The following is a 14473-nucleotide window of genomic DNA, read 5'->3' on the forward strand; positions in this document are numbered from 1 at the left end:
GGAGCTTTGGAGATATGAGAGTGGGCAGTTTCTTTGTGGCAAAAGAGAGTCATCCCCAGAAACTATTAATATTCTTTGGTCAAAGAAGACTGCCATCAAAGTGGGCTGTAAAGCAAAGCTATTGCTGTTATATCTATCTGCAAATGAAAGGCAACTCTAAAAGAGAAGCAGCCCCAAGGTCCCACCGAGACTTGAACTCGGATCGCTGGATTCAGAGTCCAGAGTGCTAACCATTACACCATGGAACCCACATATTCAGTAGCATGATGCACTTCATTCTGGAAAAACAGAGCACATCAGAGAAAATATGTAATATTCCTATATCATTAGACTCCAGAGGAAGAATTTGATCCAAATGAGACATGAAGCCAATACTTTGCGATTGCACAGCATCCAACAGCAACAGTGCTGCTTCGATATAATATCAGTAAACGGTTACTATAGGTCAGTAAAAATCTTGACTGTGCCCTATATTCTCATTGCCCTTATGAAGCTCTGCTCAACAAGGGTTCCATGGTGTAATGGTTAGCACTTTGGACTTTGAATCCAGCGATCCGAGTTCAAGTCTCGGTGGAACCTCTCTCTTGCTCTAACACACTTTGTCTCCTTGTTGTCTTAAATTATAGGCCAAAGATAGTAATATTCATAAGGTTAATGGTGTAGGGTATTCATTTTCGCTCTCACTCTCTGGCATAACTTTTCATAAAAATCCACTTTTGTGCCTAGCACCTTAACCTTTATGCATTTTTTTTAAATGTATGAACAGTGAGGTCATTCTGAGTCGATGGGCAGATCTGCATCGGAAACATACATAAAAGATTTGAAATTTTCAAACTTAACTCAATGTTAAGAAACATGCTCAATCTGTGACCCAATGGATTCTCTTTTTACTTGAAGATGCAGCAACAACATTAATAATACCATTTTGGGAAAAGCAGCTCTATTGTATCGCCATTCTCTTTCAAAATTGTTAAAGGGTTAATCCTATGAAAAGCGACCACATTCAGAATCAATGATATTAATCAAGCGTCTTAACAGTCTTTACATGTTTGTAAAATGAAGGTATCAGTTTGAGATGAAAAATAGAACGAAGAACACACTTTTCTTAATTCACAAAAGGCCTGAGGTGTATAAATACTGTTTGTACCGACCAAGGGCCCATTTGTGAATGTACTTACTTTAGTTGGATCATACCTTTCTTCAAAGAAGACATCCACAATGAACGATAAGGGAAAGGTTCGACTGATGGTAAACTCTTACAGAGATTTGAATGCAAATTATTGGATTCAACCTCCAGGGTGCTACCATTACACCATGGGTCTTTCACACCACAGAAAGTGGTGGGTTTCATTGTGGCTAAAGAGTGTCATCCATGGAAAATCTTTCTTTTTTCAAATGCACCCAGGGAATAATGCTATGAAAGTGGGCGACACAGCAGCGTCATTGCTATTAAAACAAGACACTGGGAGGAAAACAAACACAGTAATTCCCAAGGTCCCACCGAGATTTGAACTCGGATCGCTGGATTCAGAGTCCAGAGTGCTAACCATTACACCATAGAACCTACATACTTAGTGACATGATGAACGTCATTGCAGCAAAAAAAGAGCCTTTTAGAGAATGTATGCAATATTCTTTTATCTTATGCCTCCAGAGGAAGAATCCTATCCAAATGAGCTGTAAAGCAAAGAGTTTGCTATTGCGCAACAACCAACTAAACAGTTCCACATTTGCATAATATCCGTGGGCTAGGAATATGAGTTTGTTAAAATGATGCATGAGATCTCGATTCTCATTTCTGTTACAACTCTGTCAGGTTGCACCAGCAAGGGGCCCATGGTGTAATGGTTAGCAAAGAACATTACTGAAGGGCCCCTCGGCCAGCCAGAAAGCCAAAATGGAGAGAACGGGCATGAACTGGTTGTGAATGAGCTTCAAAATGCGTTCACAGGTAATTGAACTGGTGATCTCCTCAGTTTATACACCTGGAACTCCTGTCAATAGCAACAGTCGGCAGCTGGGTTGCCAGACATTTCGTCGAAAAAAATTTGTCGACAGGACAATTGGTCGAAACCATTTGGTCGAAAACCAAATGGTCGAATTGCTTTGTTTTTTATTTTCAAATTTGTTTTGGGGGGGGGGTTTGGGGGGGTCCCCCCAACCCCCTTTTTTTCCCTAAACTACAACCTAAAAAATATATATATAAATAAATTAAAAAATCGACCATTTGGCTTTCGACCAAATTACGTCGACCAAATGTCTTTCGACGAAATGTCTTTCGACGAAATGTCCGGACAGCGGCAGCTGGTCTGTGTCAGTAATGGCAATTTGATTTTGCCATTTTCACAACTCCCTAATAAATGAACAAAATGTTCCATTTGTAGGCACAGTTACATGCTATGGTATGTATACCATGCTTAATAACCACCATAGGAGGCTCAGAGCACCATCCGCATTCTTACGTACAAAACATGTAAGGAAATAATCAGATCTTTTGCTCTGCAGGAGTCAGGCTTCTTTAAAGCCTGACAAAGTGGCAGAGTGCCATTGTAAACTGAGGCATAATGAAACCATGCCCAAGAACCCAGGCAGGTTAAACCCTTCCACTCATGCCCCTAGGCCCCGATCAGCCACGAACGGCCAGGTTCTATAGACAGGGCAGCTGGCATGGATTATGGACACTTTTAACATAGGGTGGTTTTTCAACCTTATCTCCTCTGGGAGCAAAGCGCTGGACAGGGTTTCCTGTACGTTTTTGAGGTTCGCAGGGATCTATGTGTGGATGTTTCTTGGTGTGAAAAGCATGACACCTTTTGGGGTGACACCAGGCTCTTCTGGGAGTTAATTTGCATAATCTCTACTTTCTATTTTATGTGACATGGGCTGCAGTTACATTGTTCTGTTAATAGAGGGCAACACACAGGTCATAGTTCCAAACAGGGGTGCACAGTCTGCTTGCTAGCTTACATTTACAGTTCTATTTGGGATTCACCGCCTTTTCATAAACTGAGTACTCTTCCGGAGTATTTCTAACTTATGTAGGTGTTTTGGGGGTGTTACGTGCCTTTGTATGACTGCTGCAAACCACTTGATATTAGACATTGATTGGAAACGACATAAAAAATCCTGACACATATTGTAAGCGGACATAAAATGACCTATATTAGCTAATATAAGTAAACAGACATCACTCCCCCCTCCCCACAAAAAGGGATGTATGCGTACACAAAAAATAAAAATGAAAAACAAGCAACTACTGCAGTTAAAATCTAAAAATGTAAATTCAGTTACATGATCATGACTCGGAAGGGGAAGTTAAAAAGTAAAAAAACACACGGTAGGAGAGAGGTTAGCTTTACATGCCATGAGGGAGGAAGAGGTCTTCCAAGCACTGTTGTGTATGTTGGTCAATCCCTCTGAAACGCAAAAGGGATGTGCACATAGAAATCAAAGCAGAGTCATCCAGAGAGACTATTTAATTCTTTTTTTTTCAAATTCTCAAAAGGAAGCTGCTATCAAATTGAACTATTCATCACAGCCACTGCTAGGAAATCTATGTGCATAAAATGACAATACACCCAAAGGAAAACAAAATATAGCTATAACATGTCAGATTACTAAATTCAGAGTCCAGCCTACTAACCATTAGACCATGGAACCTAAATACTTCCGCAAATGCTGAACTTCATTATGCCAAAACAGAGGCAGTCAGAAACAATATTTAATATTGCTTAATCATATGCCTCAAGAGGAAGAATTTGATCTACATGCTCTATAAAGCACAGAGATTGCTATAGCACAACGTCAATCGACAACATCGCTGTGTTTGTATGATATCAGTCAATTGGGACTATGAATCTGTAAAAATTGTAAATGTGCTCTATATTGCCATTTCTGATTCAACGCTCTCAGGTGCATCTTGCAAGTGTTCCATGGTGTAATGGTTAGCACTTTGGACTTTGAATCCAACGATCTGAGTTCAAGTCTCGGTGGGACCGTTATCTTGCTCTTACACTCCATTTTCTAATTTCTCAAATTACAATTCAACAGAGTTAATATTCAGAAGTTCAGTCGACTCTCTCTGCACGACATTACATTTAAATGCACTTTGGTGCCTGATACCAATACAGTGATGCAACTACATATTGTTAATGTACAATCCCTAAGGTCAATCAGAGTGGGCACCCAGATATCTCTCAGAAACATTTTCCACAGATGAATAATGTCCAACCTTAACTCTATGAAAAGAAAAATGTACACACTATGTGCAGTAGATTCTCTGCTCACTGGAACATGCAGAAACAACATTGATGTGAAAAGATTGGAAAAAGCCCTATTTTATTAACATTAAAAAATGTTATACAATTATTTTGGTGAATCATATTCACTTTCACAATCATTCCTATGTTTCAAGCAATTTGATGGTCTTATTAAATGTGTAAAAAATGTAATTCTTTGAGTTGACAAACTGTATGGAGAGCAAACTTTTTATAACTTACAAGAGTTATGAGTTCTAGAAAGTAGTGCATTTACTGATCAAGTGCCCTTGTTTAAATGTACTTACTTTATTTGGATCATACCTTTCTCGAAAGAAGAAATAAACTCTAAATTATCAGGAAACAATTCAACTGATTTTAGGGGCCTCCTGGGCTTTCAATGCAAATCGCTGAGATCAAAAGCCAGTTTAATAGCCATTATACCTTGGAGCTTTGGAGATATGAGAGTGGGCAGTTTCTTTGTGGCAAAAGAGAGTCATCCCCAGAAACTATTAATATTCTTTGGTCAAAGAAGACTGCCATCAAAGTGGGCTGTAAAGCAAAGCTATTGCTGTTATATCTATCTGCAAATGAAAGGCAACTCTAAAAGAGAAGCAGCCCCAAGGTCCCACCGAGACTTGAACTCGGATCGCTGGATTCAGAGTCCAGAGTGCTAACCATTACACCATGGAACCCACATATTCAGTAGCATGATGCACTTCATTCTGGAAAAACAGAGCACATCAGAGAAAATATGTAATATTCCTATATCATTAGACTCCAGAGGAAGAATTTGATCCAAATGAGACATGAAGCCAATACTTTGCGATTGCACAGCATCCAACAGCAACAGTGCTGCTTCGATATAATATCAGTAAACGGTTACTATAGGTCAGTAAAAATCTTGACTGTGCCCTATATTCTCATTGCCCTTATGAAGATCTGCTCAACAAGGGTTCCATGGTGTAATGGTTAGCACTTTGGACTTTGAATCCAGCGATCCGAGTTCAAGTCTCGGTGGAACCTCTCTCTTGCTCTAACACACTTTGTCTCCTTGTTGTCTTAAATTATAGGCCAAAGATAGTAATATTCATAAGGTTAATGGTGTAGGGTATTCATTTTCGCTCTCACTCTCTGGCATAACTTTTCATAAAAATCCACTTTTGTGCCTAGCACCTTAACCTTTATGCATTTTTTTTAAATGTATGAACAGTGAGGTCATTCTGAGTCGATGGGCAGATCTGCATCGGAAACATACATAAAAGATTTGAAATTTTCAAACTTAACTCAATGTTAAGAAACATGCTCAATCTGTGACCCAATGGATTCTCTTTTTACTTGAAGATGCAGCAACAACATTAATAATACCATTTTGGGAAAAGCAGCTCTATTGTATCGCCATTCTCTTTCAAAATTGTTAAAGGGTTAATCCTATGAAAAGCGACCACATTCAGAATCAATGATATTAATCAAGCGTCTTAACAGTCTTTACATGTTTGTAAAATGAAGGTATCAGTTTGAGATGAAAAATAGAACGAAGAACACACTTTTCTTAATTCACAAAAGGCCTGAGGTGTATAAATACTGTTTGTACCGACCAAGGGCCCATTCGTGAATGTACTTACTTTAGTTGGATCATACCTTTCTTCAAAGAAGACATCCACAATAAACGATAAGGGAAAGGTTCGACTGATGGTAAACTCTTACAGAGATTTGAATGCAAATTATTGGATTCAACCTCCAGGGTGCTACCATTACACCATGGGTCTTTCACACCACAGAAAGTGGTGGGTTTCATTGTGGCTAAAGAGCGTCATCCATGGAAAATCTTTCTTTTTTCAAATGCACCCAGGGAATAATGCTATGAAAGTGGGCGACACAGCAGTGTCATTGCTATTAAAACAAGACACTGAGAGGAAAACAAACACAGTAATTCCCAAGGTCCCACCGAGATTTGAACTCGGATCGCTGGATTCAGAGTCCAGAGTGCTAACCATTACACCATGGAACCTACATACTTAGTGACATGATGAACGTCATTGCAGCAAAAAAAGAGCCTTTTAGAGAATGTATGCAATATTCTTTTATCTTATGCCTCCAGAGGAAGAATCCTATCCAAATGAGCTGTAAAGCAAAGAGTTTGCTATTGCGCAACAACCAACTAAACAGTTCCACATTTGCATAATATCCGTGGGCTAGGAATATGAGTTTGTTAAAATGATGCATGAGATCTCGATTCTCATTTCTGTTACAACTCTGTCAGGTTGCACCAGCAAGGGGCCCATGGTGTAATGGTTAGCAAAGAACATTACTGAAGGGCCCCTCGGCCAGCCAGAAAGCCAAAATGGAGAGAACGGGCATGAACTGGTTGTGAATGAGCTTCAAAATGCGTTCACAGGTAATTGAACTGGTGATCTCCTCAGTTTATACACCTGGAACTCCTGTCAATAGCAACAGTCGGCAGCTGGGTTGCCAGACATTTCGTCGAAAAAAATTTGTCGACAGGACAATTGGTCGAAACCATTTGGTCGAAAACCAAATGGTCGAATTGCTTTGTTTTTTATTTTCAAATTTTTGTTTGGGGGGGGGTTTGGGGGGGTCCCCCCAACCCCCTTTTTTTCTAAAAACCCCTTTTTTTCCCTAAACTACAACCTAAAAAATATATATATAAATAAATTAAAAAATCGACCATTTGGCTTTCGACCAAATTACGTCGACCAAATGTCTTTCGACGAAATGTCTTTCGACGAAATGTCCGGACAGCGGCAGCTGGTCTGTGTCAGTAATGGCAATTTGATTTTGCCATTTTCACAACTCCCTAATAAATGAACAAAATGTTCCATTTGTAGGCACAGTTACATGCTATGGTATGTATACCATGCTTAATAACCACCATAGGAGGCTCAGAGCACCATCCGCATTCTTACATACAAAACATGTAAGGAAATAATCAGATCTTTTGCTCTGCAGGAGTCAGGCTTCTTTAAAGCCTGACAAAGTGGCAGAGTGCCATTGTAAACTGAGGCATGATGAAACCATGCCCAAGAACCCAGGCAGGTTAAACCTTTCCACTCATGCCCTGAATGGCCACGAACGGCCAGGTTCTATAGACAGGGCAGCTGGCATGGATTATGGACACTTTTAACATAGGGTGGTTTTTCAACCTTATCTCCTCTGGGAGCAAAGCGCTGGACAGGGTTTCCTGTACGTTTTTGAGGTTCGCAGGGATCTATGTGTGGATGTTTCTTGGTGTGAAAAGCATGACACCTTTTGGGGTGACACCAGGCTCTTCTGGGAGTTAATTTGCATAATCTCTACTTTCTATTTTATGTGACATGGGCTGCAGTTACATTGTTCTGTTAATAGAGGGCAACACACAGGTCATAGTTCCAAACAGGGGTGCACAGTCTGCTTGCTAGCTTACATTTACAGTTCTATTTGGGATTCACCGCCTTTTCATAAACTGAGTACTCTTCCGGAGTATTTCTAACTTATGTAGATGTTTTGGGGGTGTTACGTGCCTTTGTATGACTGCTGCAAACCACTTGATATTAGACATTGATTGGAAACGACATAAAAAATCCTGACACATATTGTAAGCGGACATAAAATGACCTATATTAGCTAATATAAGTAAACAGACATCACTCCCCCCTCCCCACAAAAAGGGATGTATGCGTACACAAAAAATAAAAATGAAAAACAAGCAACTACTGCAGTTAAAATCTAAAAATGTAAATTCAGTTACATGATCATGACTCGGAAGGGGAAGTTAAAAAGTAAAAAAACACACGGTAGGAGAGAGGTTAGCTTTACATGCCATGAGGGAGGAAGAGGTCTTCCAAGCACTGTTGTGTATGTTGGTCAACCCCTCTGAAACGCAAAAGGGATGTGCACATAGAAATCAAAGCAGAGTCATCCAGAGAGACTATTTAATTCTTTTTTTTTCAAATTCTCAAAAGGAAGCTGCTATCAAATTGAACTATTCATCACAGCCACTGCTAGGAAATCTATGTGCATAAAATGACAATACACCCAAAGGAAAACAAAATATAGCTATAACATGTCAGATTACTAAATTCAGAGTCCAGCCTACTAACCATTAGACCATGGAACCTAAATACTTCCGCAAATGCTGAACTTCATTATGCCAAAACAGAGGCAGTCAGAAACAATATTTAATATTGCTTAATCATATGCCTCAAGAGGAAGAATTTGATCTACATGCTCTATAAAGCACAGAGATTGCTATAGCACAACGTCAATCGACAACATCGCTGTGTTTGTATGATATCAGTCAATTGGGACTATGAATCTGTAAAAATTGTAAATGTGCTCTATATTGCCATTTCTGATTCATCGCTCTCAGGTGCATCTTGCAAGGGTTCCATGGTGTAATGGTTAGCACTTTGGACTTTGAATCCAAAGATCCGAGTTCAAGTCTCGGTGGGACCGTTATCTTGCTCTTACACTCCATTTTCTAATTTCTCAAATTACAATTCAACAGAGTTAATATTCAGAAGTTCAGTCGACTCTCTCTGCACGACATTACATTTAAATGCACTTTGGTGCCTGATACCAATACAGTGATGCAACTACATATCGTTAATGTACAATCCCTAAGGTCAATCAGAGTGGGCACCCAGATATCTCTCAGAAACATTTTCCACAGATGAATAATGTCCAACCTTAACTCTATGAAAAGAAAAATGTACACACTATGTGCAGTAGATTCTCTGCTCACTGGAACATGCAGAAACAACATTGATGTGAAAAGATTGGAAAAAGCCCTATTTTATTAACATTAAAAAATGTTATACAATTATTTTGGTGAATCATATTCACTTTCACAATCATTCCTATGTTTCAAGCAATTTGATGGTCTTATTAAATGTGTAAAAAATGTAATTCTTTGAGTTGACAAACCGTATGGAGAGCAAACTTTTTATAACTTACAAGAGTTATGAGTTCTAGAAAGTAGTGCATTTACTGATCAAGTGCCCTTGTTTAAATGTACTTACTTTATTTGGATCACACCTTTCTCGAAAGAAGAAATAAACTCTAAATTATCAGGAAACAATTCAACTGATTTTAGGGGCCTCCTGGGCTTTCAATGCAAATCGCTGAGATCAAAAGCCAGTTTAATAGCCATTATACCTTGGAGCTTTGGAGATATGAGAGTGGGCAGTTTCTTTGTGGCAAAAGAGAGTCATCCCCAGAAACTATTAATATTCTTTGGTCAAAGAAGACTGCCATCAAAGTGGGCTGTAAAGCAAAGCTATTGCTGTTATATATATCTGCAAATGAAAGGCAACTCTAAAAGAGAAGCAGCCCCAAGGTCCCACCGAGACTTGAACTCGGATCGCTGGATTCAGAGTCCAGAGTGCTAACCATTACACCATGGAACCCACATATTCAGTAGCATGATGCACTTCATTCTGGAAAAACAGAGCACATCAGAGAAAATATGTAATATTCCTATATCATTAGACTCCAGAGGAAGAATTTGATCCAAATGAGACCTGAAGCCAATACTTTGCGATTGCACAGCATCCAACAGCAACAGTGCTGCTTCGATATAATATCAGTAAACGGTTACTATAGGTCAGTAAAAATCTTGACTGTGCCCTATATTCTCATTGCCCTTATGAAGCTCTGCTCAACAAGGGTTCCATGGTGTAATGGTTAGCACTTTGGACTTTGAATCCAGCGATCCGAGTTCAAGTCTCGGTGGAACCTCTCTCTTGCTCTAACACACTTTGTCTCCTTGTTGTCTTAAATTATAGGCCAAAGATAGTAATATTCATAAGGTTAGTGGTGTAGGGTATTCATTTTCGCTCTCACTCTCTGGCATAACTTTTCATAAAAATCCACTTTTGTGCCTAGCACCTTAACCTTTATGCATTTTTTTTTAATTGTATGAACAGTGAGGTCATTCTGAGTCGATGGGCAGATCTGCATCGGAAACATACATAAAAGATTTGAAATTTTCAAACTTAACTCAATGTTAAGAAACATGCTCAATCTGTGACCCAATGGATTCTCTTTTTACTTGAAGATGCAGCAACAACATTAATAATACCATTTTGGGAAAAGCAGCTCTATTGTATCGCCATTCTCTTTCAAAATTGTTAAAGGGTTAATCCTATGAAAAGCGACCACATTCAGAATCAATGATATTAATCAAGCGTCTTAACAGTCTTTACATGTTTGTAAAATGAAGGTATCAGTTTGAGATGAAAAATAGAACGAAGAACACACTTTTCTTAATTCACAAAAGGCCTGAGGTGTATAAATACTGTTTCTACCGACCAAGGGCCCATTCGTGAATGTACTTACTTAAGTTGGATCATACCTTTCTTCAAAGAAGACATCCACAATAAACGATAAGGGAAAGGTTCGACTGATGGTAAACTCTTACAGAGATTTGAATGCAAATTATTGGATTCAACCTCCAGGGTGCTACCATTACACCATGGGTCTTTCACACCACATAAAGTGGTGGGTTTCATTGTGGCTAAAGAGCGTCATCCATGGAAAATCTTTCTTTTTTCAAATGCACCCAGGGAATAATGCTATGAAAGTGGGCGACACAGCAGCGTCATTGCTATTAAAACAAGACACTGGGAGGAAAACAAACACAGTAATTCCCAAGGTCCCACCGAGATTTGAACTCGGATCGCTGGATTCAGAGTCCAGAGTGCTAACCATTACACCATGGAACCTACATACTTAGTGACATGATGAACGTCATTGCAGCAAAAAAAGAGCCTTTTAGAGAATGTATGCAATATTCTTTTATCTTATGCCTCCAGAGGAAGAATCCTATCCAAATGAGCTGTAAAGCAAAGAGTTTGCTATTGCGCAACAACCAACTAAACAGTTCCACATTTGCATAATATCCGTGGGCTAGGAATATGAGTTTGTTAAAATGATGCATGAGATCTCGATTCTCATTTCTGTTACAACTCTGTCAGGTTGCACCAGCAAGGGGCCCATGGTGTAATGGTTAGCAAACAACATTACTGAAGGGCCCCTCGGCCAGCCAGAAAGCCAAAATGGAGAGAACGGGCATGAACTGGTTGTGAATGAGCTTCAAAATGCGTTCACAGGTAATTGAACTGGTGATCTCCTCAGTTTATACACCTGGAACTCCTGTCAATAGCAACAGTCGGCAGCTGGGTTGCCAGACATTTCGTCGAAAAAAATGTGTCGACAGGACAATTGGTCGAAACCATTTGGTCGAAAACCAAATGGTCGAATTGCTTTGTTTTTTATTTTCACATTTTTTTTTGGGAGGGGGTTTGGGGGGGTCCCCCCAACCCCCTTTTTTTCTAAAAAACCCTTTTTTTCCCTAAACTACAACCTAAAAAATATATATATAAATAAATAAAAAAATCGTCCATTTGGCTTTCGACCAAATTACGTCGACCAAATGTCTTTCGACGAAATGTCCGGACAGCGGCAGCTGGTCTGTGTCAGTAATGGCAATTTGATTTTGCCATTTTCACAACTCCCTAATAAATGAACAAAATGTTCCATTTGTAGGCACAGTTACATGCTATGGTATGTATACCATGCTTAATAACCACCATAGGAGGCTCAGAGCACCATCCGCATTCTTACGTACAAAACATGTAAGGAAATAATCAGATCTTTTGCTCTGCAGGAGTCAGGCTTCTTTAAAGCCTGACAAAGTGGCAGAGTGCCATTGTAAACTGAGGCATGATGAAACCATGCCCAAGAACCCAGGCAGGTTAAACCCTTCCACTCATGCCCCTAGGCCCCGATCGGCCACGAACGGCCAGGTTCTATAGACAGGGCAGCTGGCATGGATTATGGACACTTTTAACATAGGGTGGTTTTTCAACCTTATCTCCTCTGGGAGCAAAGCGCTGGACAGGGTTTCCTGTACGTTTTTGAGGTTCGCAGGGATCTATGTGTGGATGTTTCTTGGTGTGAAAAGCATGACACCTTTTGGGGTGACACCAGGCTCTTCTGGGAGTTAATTTGCATAATCTCTACTTTCTATTTTATGTGACATGGGCTGCAGTTACATTGTTCTGTTAATAGAGGGCAACACACAGGTCATAGTTCCAAACAGGGGTGCACAGTCTGCTTGCTAGCTTACATTTACAGTTCTATTTGGGATTCACCGCCTTTTCATAAACTGAGTACTCTTCCGGAGTATTTCTAACTTATGTAGGTGTTTTGGGGGTGTTACGTGCCTTTGTATGACTGCTGCAAACCACTTGATATTAGACATTGATTGGAAACGACATAAAAAATCCTGACACATATTGTAAGCGGACATAAAATGACCTATATTAGCTAATATAAGTAAACAGACATCACTCCCCCCTCCCCACAAAAAGGGATGTATGCGTACACAAAAAATAAAAATGAAAAACAAGCAACTACTGCAGTTAAAATCTAAAAATGTAAATTCAGTTACATGATCATGACTCGGAAGGGGAAGTTAAAAAGTAAAAAAACACACGGTACGAGAGAGGTTAGCTTTACATGCCATGAGGGAGGAAGAGGTCTTCCAAGCACTGTTGTGTATGTTGGTCAATCCCTCTGAAACGCAAAAGGGATGTGCACATAGAAATCAAAGCAGAGTCATCCAGAGAGACTATTTAATTCTTTTTTTTTCAAATTCTCAAAAGGAAGCTGCTATCAAATTGAACTATTCATCACAGCCACTGCTAGGAAATCTATGTGCATAAAATGACAATACACCCAAAGGAAAACAAAATATAGCTATAACATGTCAGATTACTAAATTCAGAGTCCAGCCTACTAACCATTAGACCATGGAACCTAAATACTTCCGCAAATGCTGAACTTCATTATGCCAAAACAGAGGCAGTCAGAAACAATATTTAATATTGCTTAATCATATGCCTCAAGAGGAAGAATTTGATCTACATGCTCTATAAAGCACAGAGATTGCTATAGCACAACGTCAATCGACAACATCGCTGTGTTTGTATGATATCAGTCAATTGGGACTATGAATCTGTAAAAATTGTAAATGTGCTCTATATTGCCATTTCTGATTCATCGCTCTCAGGTGCATCTTGCAAGGGTTCCATGGTGTAATGGTTAGCACTTTGGACTTTGAATCCAACGATCCGAGTTCAAGTCTCGGTGGGACCGTTATCTTGCTCTTACACTCCACTTTCTAATTTCTCAAATTACAATTCAACAGAGTTAATATTCAGAAGTTCAGTCGACTCTCTCTGCACGACATTACATTTAAATGCACTTTGGTGCCTGATACCAATACAGTGATGCAACTACATATTGTTAATGTACAATCCCTAAGGTCAATCAGAGTGGGCACCCAGATATCTCTCAGAAACATTTTCCACAGATGAATAATGTCCAACCTTAACTCTATGAAAAGAAAAATGTACACACTATGTGCAGTAGATTCTCTGCTCACTGGAACATGCAGAAACAACATTGATGTGAAAAGATTGGAAAAAGCCCTATTTTATTAACATTAAAAAATGTTATACAATTATTTTGGTGAATCATATTCACTTTCACAATCATTCCTATGTTTCAAGCAATTTGATGGTCTTATTAAATGTGTAAAAAATGTAATTCTTTGAGTTGACAAACTGTATGGAGAGCAAACTTTTTATGACTTACAAGAGTTATGAGTTCTAGAAAGTAGTGCATTTACTGATCAAGTGCCCTTGTTTAAATGTACTTACTTTATTTGGATCACACCTTTCTCGAAAGAAGAAATAAACTCTAAATTATCAGGAAACAATTCAACTGATTTTAGGGGCCTCCTGGGCTTTCAATGCAAATCGCTGAGATCAAAAGCCAGTTTAATAGCCATTATACCTTGGAGCTTTGGAGATATGAGAGTGGGCAGTTTCTTTGTGGCAAAAGAGAGTCATCCCCAGAAACTATTAATATTCTTTGGTCAAAGAAGACTGCCATCAAAGTGGGCTGTAAAGCAAAGCTATTGCTGTTATATATATCTGCAAATGAAAGGCAACTCTAAAAGAGAAGCAGCCCCAAGGTCCCACCGAGACTTGAACTCGGATCGCTGGATTCAGAGTCCAGAGTGCTAACCATTACACCATGGAACCCACATATTCAGAAGCATGATGCACTTCATTCTGGAAAAACAGAGCACATCAGAGAAAATATGTAATATTCCTATATCATTAGACTCCAGAGGAAGAATTTGA

General features: G+C 39.3%; 13 non-coding genes across 13 annotated transcripts; 6 read left to right on the forward strand and 7 right to left on the reverse strand.

Annotated features, from left to right (window-relative positions):
* Positions 1-176: 176 nt before the first annotated feature.
* Positions 177-248, reverse strand: TRNAQ-CUG (transfer RNA glutamine (anticodon CUG)). The gene has a single exon. It is a non-coding gene; the product is annotated as a tRNA-Gln (tRNA).
* Positions 249-507: 259 nt separating this feature from the next.
* TRNAQ-UUG (transfer RNA glutamine (anticodon UUG)) lies at positions 508-579 on the forward strand. Its single transcript has one exon. It is a non-coding gene; the product is annotated as a tRNA-Gln (tRNA).
* Positions 580-1492: 913 nt separating this feature from the next.
* Positions 1493-1564, reverse strand: TRNAQ-CUG (transfer RNA glutamine (anticodon CUG)). Its single transcript has one exon. It is a non-coding gene; the product is annotated as a tRNA-Gln (tRNA).
* Positions 1565-3926: 2362 nt separating this feature from the next.
* Positions 3927-3998, forward strand: TRNAQ-UUG (transfer RNA glutamine (anticodon UUG)). The gene has a single exon. It is a non-coding gene; the product is annotated as a tRNA-Gln (tRNA).
* An 881-nt stretch (positions 3999-4879) lies between these two features.
* On the reverse strand, positions 4880-4951 carry TRNAQ-CUG (transfer RNA glutamine (anticodon CUG)). Its single transcript has one exon. It is a non-coding gene; the product is annotated as a tRNA-Gln (tRNA).
* Positions 4952-5210: 259 nt separating this feature from the next.
* TRNAQ-UUG (transfer RNA glutamine (anticodon UUG)) lies at positions 5211-5282 on the forward strand. The gene has a single exon. It is a non-coding gene; the product is annotated as a tRNA-Gln (tRNA).
* A 913-nt stretch (positions 5283-6195) lies between these two features.
* TRNAQ-CUG (transfer RNA glutamine (anticodon CUG)) lies at positions 6196-6267 on the reverse strand. Its single transcript has one exon. It is a non-coding gene; the product is annotated as a tRNA-Gln (tRNA).
* A 2372-nt stretch (positions 6268-8639) lies between these two features.
* Positions 8640-8711, forward strand: TRNAQ-UUG (transfer RNA glutamine (anticodon UUG)). Its single transcript has one exon. It is a non-coding gene; the product is annotated as a tRNA-Gln (tRNA).
* Positions 8712-9592: 881 nt separating this feature from the next.
* TRNAQ-CUG (transfer RNA glutamine (anticodon CUG)) lies at positions 9593-9664 on the reverse strand. Its single transcript has one exon. It is a non-coding gene; the product is annotated as a tRNA-Gln (tRNA).
* Positions 9665-9923: 259 nt separating this feature from the next.
* On the forward strand, positions 9924-9995 carry TRNAQ-UUG (transfer RNA glutamine (anticodon UUG)). Its single transcript has one exon. It is a non-coding gene; the product is annotated as a tRNA-Gln (tRNA).
* Positions 9996-10909: 914 nt separating this feature from the next.
* Positions 10910-10981, reverse strand: TRNAQ-CUG (transfer RNA glutamine (anticodon CUG)). The gene has a single exon. It is a non-coding gene; the product is annotated as a tRNA-Gln (tRNA).
* A 2365-nt stretch (positions 10982-13346) lies between these two features.
* On the forward strand, positions 13347-13418 carry TRNAQ-UUG (transfer RNA glutamine (anticodon UUG)). Its single transcript has one exon. It is a non-coding gene; the product is annotated as a tRNA-Gln (tRNA).
* Positions 13419-14299: 881 nt separating this feature from the next.
* Positions 14300-14371, reverse strand: TRNAQ-CUG (transfer RNA glutamine (anticodon CUG)). Its single transcript has one exon. It is a non-coding gene; the product is annotated as a tRNA-Gln (tRNA).
* Positions 14372-14473: the final 102 nt, after the last annotated feature.

Source organism: Ambystoma mexicanum, chromosome 5p (genome assembly GCF_040938575.1).
Source record: "Ambystoma mexicanum isolate Mex_15411 chromosome 5p, UKY_AmexF1_1, whole genome shotgun sequence".
Taxonomy (NCBI): domain Eukaryota; kingdom Metazoa; phylum Chordata; class Amphibia; order Caudata; family Ambystomatidae; genus Ambystoma; species Ambystoma mexicanum.